We start from the raw sequence: 8,290 nt of genomic DNA, 5'->3' as shown, positions 1-8,290 counted from the left end.
GGGACACTAAGAGCCGCAAACGCCCTGCTTTCTTCCCAAAGAACAGCGCCCCTCTGCGTAGTTTGTACCTGGCTCTAATAGGTGAGAACACATTCCCCGCTAACACAGAAATCCTACAAACTCCTGTGGGGGGTGCAGTTAGAAGCAGAGGCTGTATAAAAGGTGACTGGGTGCTAGGGAAAAACACGAAGATTTTTGCAGATCGTGAGATCCCAAGACACTGGAGACCATTGACCAATCTCTACAAAAAGCAGCCCAGGGTAGAAACGGAAAAGCTGTGTGGCCTTCACGCTGGTTACCTTGTTACAACAGCTGAGGCTTCTTATTTCTCCTCCTCCTCGGGCAGAGAGTCGACATGTTACTTCCTATTTCACAATCTTCCACTGCAAGAATAACACCTAGGACACCACCCAAGACACAAACCAACAAAATGAAAACATAACTCTTAGTATACCGGCTATTCTTTAAAGCACAAAGAAACAGGGGAAAGCGCGAACGCAGTCCCCCACTACCACAAATTATGCAGTCGAGTTTCCCACATTTGGGGAAATCGCAGGGGTCAGCACATCCGGAGTGCAGTGGATAAGCCTCGCCCATGGGAAAACCACCTTCGTGATCATGGTATCTCCCCTGCCAGGTAAGTATGAGCTCCTATACCTCCGCCCCGCCACAGCCTCACACGCCTCACCCTTTACACACACGGTCACTTGCCCCACGCACCCCCAAGCCCTCCTAGCCCTGACACACAACTGGAACTCTCAGGTCCGACCAGCGGTCCTGAACCCTCTCCCACGGCAGGGGAACTCCTTCCTGGCGAAGCAGCAGGTGGGGAAACAGCAGCCCCTGCGCTGCTGCATCTACATAGGAGTCGCCCCATCCGTGATGTCACCGACAGTGCGTTTCCCAGTCCCCGTCTGCCTTTCTGCCACTCAGCCAACCAACCCGCTGCCTGAGCTGGCCAGCGGAAGTGACGTCTGCCTCTCCCTTTTTCCCTCCCGCCCCCGCATCTTTTCTCCCTTGAAGAAGCTGGTCATTAACCTGTGTTGCAGAGCAAATTTAGGCGGCCAGATGGATCCTGGGCACTCTTCTTCAAATAATGGCTTTCAATTCACAGACTAGAACGTTTAGGATTACAAAAGAAACTGATTCTCTTCACATTCTTATCCTTGGGACGTAGCATTCCGCTTGAAATTGGAAGCCGTTTAATATCAGAGAGAAACCATATTTATGAAAGTAAAGAGACTGCTCAGATGACTGCAAACCAGTCTTCCTTACTGACTTTATCGCTGGTAATGTTATAAAGACAGTTGTACAGTTTCATGAATCTCGTAGTATTTTTTTGATGTTGTTTTTTTTTTCCAAATTCAGTATTGTAGAAAAATATGCTGCCACAGAAGAGATGATTGGATACGTGGTGTTGGACTTTGTCATCTCTTGCACAGCCATCTCCAGACCTTAGTGCTTACCTCATGTTGGTTTTTTATATTCTGCAAAGACAAAACCAAAATAATCCAAATTTGACACAAATACTTGGGATACATCTTATTTGAGATGTTTAATAAATGTCTGGGTCATCTTTTCTTACATTGGATTATAACGCAGGAAACACTGTGAAGTAAGCAAAGTTGGAATTCCCAAGTCAAAGACCATTTGAATATTTACAAGTAGATTTGAGACAGGAATAATACAGGGTGGTCGCAGGGTAACAAATTCTAGGCAGCAGATTTACATGACTTGAGGCTATGGGCTGATAAGACGCTGAAAAACCAGAGTGTGGACCAAGCTGGCTAAGACTGACTGGACCCAATGTGGTGCTGGATTTGATGTAGGTTTTGCCTAGGCCCTCATTATATGCTCATTAACATACGAAATCACACACTCACCAGTGCCATGACAGTTCTGAGACTAATATGTGATGTAAAAATGGATGGCACCACAGTTCCGAGAAATCTCCACCTTTACCCAGGAATTTTCATGAATATTCCACTCCTTGGTTAAAGAAACCCATTGAGATGAAACCCCAGAATCCATTGTTCTCTTTTGGGTATGCCTGAACTTCCCTTTCTTGAGTGTGTACTTTTTGCTTTGCAATAAATCTCTTCTTTCACTGTTTGCTGACTCATCCTTGACTTCATTCTTGAGATGGTGTCAACAGCCTGGACACCACGGCTGGGGTCAAGATCCCACCAATGTCGGGGGACCTTTCCCAGCCCACCAGTATCAGATTCTATTCCATTGCTCAAATCACAAAACCTCAAGTGCAGAGTTCTCCTTGGAGATCATAAAGTAAAGATTCTGTGGCATGGGGGCCAGTTAGGCCACTGGAAGGCATGGCAAAATATTGAAAATGAGGGATTAGGTGACAGTGTAGTAGTAACCGCTGAATACTAAATACTTCAGCCAGGCTCCATTCCCTGGATACTGATAGGGAGACACATTGTCCAGGTACTAGTGGAGAAATACTTTCTGGGTATCTGACCAGCCTTTGTGGAAAGAACTGGCACCATCCTGTAGATGTAACTGCCTGATGGGTTCTTCCTGCCCACTGTACATACAAAATCAATTCATGGAGACCATGGCATTGCAGTAAAGAGTTTAATCGACACAGGCCAGCCACGACATGTGGGGGACAGAGTTATTACTCAAATCAATCTCACTGAAGGCTTGGAGGTAAGGGCTTTTTCAAAGATAGTTTGGTGGGGAGGGGGCTAGGCTTTGGGCAGTGCTGATTGTTGGGGATGAAATCACAGGGGTGTGGAAAATGGCCCTCCTGCACTGAGCCAGCTTCTGGGTGGGGGCTAAGGGACTGGTTGATTTTCAGGCCAAATGGTGCCATCCAGTAGTCAGAAATGCAAAAGCCTCAAAAGACATCTCAAGAGGCCAATCTTAGGTACTACAATAGTGATGTTCTTCACAGCAGTAATTGGGGAAGCTGCAAATCTTGTGACTCTGGAATAATGGCTGGTAATTATTTAACAAGGCATACATCTTAGCAGAATTCAGGCCCCTTTCATCCTCCTGACTTGGTGGCCTTTCATTAGTGTTACAGGGGTAATTTAGTTTTGGGGAAGGTTATCATTTAAACCAAACTTTTTGGCTGTCCCCAATGTTTTTGGCACCAGGGACTGGTTTCATGGAAGACAATTTTTCCATGGAAGGGGGTGGTGGATGGTTTCTGAATGAAACTGTTCCACCTCAGGTCATCAGGCATTAGTTACAGTCTCATAAGGAGTGCGCAATCTGGATCCCTCACATGCGCAGTTCCCAATAGGGTCCAGGCTCCGATGAGAATGTAATGCCGATGCTGATCTGACAAGAGGCGGAGCTCAGGTTGTAATGCTCCAAAGCCTGCAGCTCACCTCCTGCTGTTTGGCTGGGTTCCTAACAGGCCATGGACCAGTACCTGTCTTGTGGCCCTGGGGATTGGGGACCCCTGATTTAAATTATAAACTCAATTTTTCCCAAAGATAGCTTGGGAGAAATTGCACAGGAATGAACAAAGACAGCTAGCCTGTGAGGCTAGAACCAAGATGGAGTCAGCCATGTCAGATTTCTCTGATTGTCATAATTTTGCAAAGGTAGTTTCTGAGGGACTACACTGGACACTTGTTAAAAACATCAGGCAGGTTTTATTGTATGTACTACAGTAGGCAAGAGAGACCAGCAGAGAACTGAACTCAACCTCAAATACAGCAGGAAGAAGTTGAAGATTATAGCCAATTGGCGAGATAAGAAAGTCAGTAGATGGAAAATTACTAAAAGGAACTTGATTAGCTATCAAAGATGGTTGGGAGGACTCTTGCTAAACTAGACTCAACAGTATTCTTTTCTAAAACTGGACTTGGCAGGCCAGGAACTAATAGAGAAAAGGGCTCAGAGGAAACTACTAAGGTTTGGTCAAAGATGGAGTGCCTTGTCAACTCTGCATTGAAGCTTCTGCAAATAAATGAAGACCAACCAAATGAAAAAAAGCAAAGGCGATTTATTCTGAGCTTGCTATAACAGGGAGTCAGCCACTGTACTTGTGTTTTGTCAGAGACTTGAAGGCAGTCAGAAGGGTGGGAAAGCTTTTTAAAAAGAAAGGCTTCAGGTATGCTTCAACTGGAGGCTGTCAGTATGGTGAAGCTGTAGATAGATGAAGAAAATAAAAATATTTTACCCCAGAATGTATTTCTTTGGCATATTTTAAGATGGCTGTCAGAGAGCCAGCAAACAGAAGTAACTCTTCAAAACTGTCTTTTGTAGGGGAAATTTACACCTGCAGAGAATCTGCATTAATCCAGCCTTCCCTTGTCAGGATTGAGAAATAAAAATAAGCCCTAGGCCCTATAAACAACTGAATGGACTCTCACTTGGCTGACAGGACCACAGAGAAACCTTGAAAGCTGTTTCTGGCTGTGACAGGATAGGAGGTCGGACATGCCCCCTTAAAACCCCTCCCTCACTAACTGCCATTATGAGGCAGGAGAAACAGCAGAGGGAATTGGAAGTTGGATAAAAGGCAGAATGAGTAAAGGCAGAAACAGAAGAAAGGTGATGGGGCAGGAGAGCAAGAAGCAAGATAGAAGGCAGAAGCTGAGCAGCCAAAACAAAAAGTAAGATTAAAAAAAGCAAGCAAGGCCAGGCGCAGTGGCTCATGCCTGTAATCCCAGCATTTTGGGAGGCCAAGGCGGGCAGATCGCCTGACGTCAGGAGTTTGAGATCAGCCTGGCCAACATGGCGAAACCCCATCTCTACTAAAAATACCAAAAATTAGCTGGGCGTGGTGGTGCACTCCTGTATTCCAGGCTACTCAGGAGGCTGAGACAGGAGCATCGCTTGAACCCAGGAGGCGGAGGTTGCAGTGAGCTGAGATTGCACCACTACACTCCAGACTGGGCAACAGAGAGACTCTGTCTGAAAAAAAAAAAAAAAAAAGCAAGCAAAGACCCCATTGCTGGCAAGATCCAAAGCAGTAAAGGGGCAGCTCCTCAGAGATAGACATGTGCATTCAAGAAGAAAAGTATCCTTAACATGACTCCATATGATAATCAGCTCATTAAAACTCATGCATATGGACTACATATCATGCATGTACTTAAAATTATGGGATGGAGGCAATGTGCAAGCACACAAGGGCCAAAGTAACTAAGCAACCCACCTATCAATCTAAAGGCAAACACTGGCTAAAGATTAGGCATCCTTGGGAAGAGAAGAAAAAAAACCACACATAAAAAGACCCAAAGTACACCAAACTAATACTGATCTCATCTCCCAGAGGTCAGCCCACTCTCCCCACTCCAAGAATGTTACTGTGCTTAATAAACTTTTGCTTTGCTTTGCTGCTTTGTGTGTGTCATGTTCATTCTTTGGGACACCAAGAGCCTGGAACAGCATGGCACCATCTGGTAAGAATTAGGATTTTTTTTCCTAAGGGTTAACAGACCAACTCTTTGGAAAGACTTGCTTCACTACTGTTATCAACCAACAGCCTGATACTTTCTCTCCCTTTTGGTGGTTTTGACAAAGCAAGCAAGCTGCATTCCCTCCTGATAAGAGACCACCGATCTAGGAATGATTCTGGCCAGACTACAGAGGATGTACAGTGAGGGTTTTCATATCCTCTGCTTCAGCTTTTGAAGTCAAAGGGCCACAAACTCCACTCTCAGATGATTGCTAATGCCACCATTTTATGAACATGTGCCCCATGGAGAGGCACGAAGCTCAATTGCACACCTGCATATTTTTCCTCTTATAAATATTCATATTGGAATATTATTTGGTACTGCTCCCATGAAAGATACATTTGCAGAATGTACTCAAATTAGAAGCATTATATAAACAATATAATGTAGAAGTGGTGCATCCAGTTCTCTTTTTTTTTCTTTCTTGAGACAGAGTTTTGCTCTTGTTGGCACGATTTCGGCTCACTGCAACCTCCGCCTCCCGGGTTCAACTGATTCTCCTGCCTCAGCCTCCTGAGTAGCTGGGATTACAGGCATGTGCCACCACACCCGGCTAATTTTGTATTTTTAGTAAGGATGGGGTTTCTCCATGTTGGTCAGGCTGGTCTTGAACTCCTGACCTCAAGTGATCTGCCCGCCTCAGCCTCCTAAAGTGCTGGAATTACAGGCGTGAGCCACCACGCCCAGCCACCAGTTCTCTACACTATACAAATATCTGCAGTGTAGACATTTCCACAATGACCAAAGATACGTGTACAAGAATGGTGAGTGCAGCATTCTTTGTAATCCTAAAACCATGAAATCAACCTCATCCCAAAAACATTTTTTCCCTTTTTTTTTTTTTTTGAGATAGAGTCACACTCCGTTGCTCAGGCTGGAGTGTAGTGATCTCAGCTCACTGCAGCCTCCACCTCCCAAGTTCAAATGATTCTCCTGCCTCAGCCTCCTGAGTAGCTGGGATTACAGGTGCATGCCACCACACCTGGCTAACAAAACCATTTTGAAAAGAGTTAAATAAATCATGCACAAACTGAGGAAAAATAGTGTTTTCAAAAATGATGGAGAGGATCACTATGATGATGAATGATTCCACTGGTCACATTATTGATAGACCAATCAGTAAATCCAGACACATCCTGGAGATACTACTAGACTCCTATTACTAAAATATGAAAAAATGGAGGCACATAAATTACTCGTTTAAGCGTATAACGAACTGAATTAGAATTTTATCACACCAAAAGTGGGTTCCTAGGTGTCTGTTTCAGGATCCTGAGTTACACAGGTGTAAACCCGCCATTTCAGGAGATACCCGGTTAAGAATCTGATCGGGGAGGTGGGCTGGACCTTGACATGGATCAGTCATGAATTAGTGGCTTGGGGCTGGCCCTTGACATGGATCAGTCATAAACTAGTGGCTTGGTACTCCGGGAAGATAAAATCTTCCCAATTTGTCTAGTGATTGACAATGCGTGAATGCTTTAAAAGTTGCAATAAGCGTCCCTGGATGGGCTCCAGCCACCAACCTTTCGGTTAACAGCCGAACGTGCTAACCGATTGCGCCACAGAAACAAGCACTACCGGCTCTACTAGGCAATATAGGAAGCGCACACCCACTAAACTTCCTCCCTCCCTCCCATTAGCGCCAGCCCGGCAGGACGACCGAGCAAGACCTTGGAAAACCGGAGAGATCAGAACGGTGAGCTGCGCTGGTCAAGTTGGACACCTGCGCGTTAGGAGATTCTGGAGCCAGAGGGAGAGCCGAATGGCCTTCGCCCGCCCTGCCCCTCTCTTGCTTCAGAAACCCCCAGAAACTCCCCGGTCGGCGACCCAGCCCGAGCCGCCTGGGGTCCCAAGGGAAGCTGAACGCCCGGTGGGCTCCCGGGATGGTTCTTCCCGTTCTTTGTGCCGCCTTCAACCAGTGAAGGAGCCTGTATCCACCCTGCCCAGTCGCTTTTGGGCTGCTGCGGAGCTTCCGCTGCCATCTTCGGATCCTGTGTTTCGCACGGGGGGGCTCCATCAGGGCAGGGATGGTGGTCAGGTTCGCTCGCGGGTCCCCTCGCGGGGAGCAGGGTCTGGCACTCACTAGGGCGCACGAGTAGGACCTGTCGAAAGAATCCCTCGTCACCTTTAGCTTTTAGTCCTTTAACTAGCCCTGAGAGTGGAAATCAAGAGATTTTTTCCATACGGAAGTTCTTTTTACAGAGCGTTGATTTCTCGGCACCCTGCGGGGCGGGCAACTGGCAGGGCCTCCGGTGCACCTTCTGCTCGGTGGAGCTGCGGGGGCTCAGCTCGGCGGGGGTCGGTTCCTGGGGCCGTAGGGCGGGAGCGGAGGAAGGGAACAGCAAAAGCAGGGAAAGAAGCCAGGGAGTCCTTGAACCAGACATCCAGACCTCCTGAAAGGCTCGTGCAGACGCACAGGCGGGATCTTCTGGAGGTGAGAATTGTTTTTGTTTGTTTATTTATTGTAGCAGAATGGGGAAATGGAGAGAGAATCTGAAAGAGCCCCAAACTCGAGGACCTATTGCTCCCCAAGAATAACATCTTCCAGAACTAGACAGAAACTAGGCGTCTGGGAACCCTGAAATCCTCGGAGGAGCAGCATCATCCTGACCCTCTGTGTTCCTTTTGGCAAACGACTTGCTTCCATTGTTTGTTTGTTCAATTGTCTGTTTGTTAAATAAATAAAACTCTTTTCATATATCTTCAAAATTATGTTGGTTCTATTACTTTATGGTTACAAACAATGCTGCAGTCATCATTCTTGTACACTTCTCATTGGCCACTGGTATATTTCCATAGGGTGGAGGCCTGGAGAGCAGTTGTTCCAACATATTGTTTACATA

At 46.4% G+C, this 8,290-nt stretch overlaps 1 protein-coding gene and 1 non-coding gene across 2 annotated transcripts in view; both read right to left on the bottom strand.

Annotated features, from left to right (window-relative positions):
* Positions 1–480: 480 nt before the first annotated feature.
* Positions 481–645, bottom strand: LOC112131670 (U1 spliceosomal RNA). The gene has a single exon (XR_002913660.2). It is a non-coding gene; the product is annotated as a U1 spliceosomal RNA (small nuclear RNA).
* Positions 646–1,326: 681 nt separating this feature from the next.
* LOC129058910 (uncharacterized) overlaps positions 1,327–8,290 on the bottom strand; it is a 59,759-nt gene continuing 52,795 nt past the window's right edge. Inside the window, exon 2 of the mRNA XM_063723847.1 lies at positions 1,327–1,487. The gene's annotated coding sequence lies outside the window, so the exon portion shown is untranslated. The remainder of the gene's footprint in view (positions 1,488–8,290) is intronic.

Source organism: Pongo abelii, chromosome 1, assembly GCF_028885655.2.
Source record: "Pongo abelii isolate AG06213 chromosome 1, NHGRI_mPonAbe1-v2.0_pri, whole genome shotgun sequence".
NCBI lineage: Eukaryota > Metazoa > Chordata > Mammalia > Primates > Hominidae > Pongo > Pongo abelii.
This window is presented reverse-complemented; position numbering and strand designations above follow the sequence as displayed.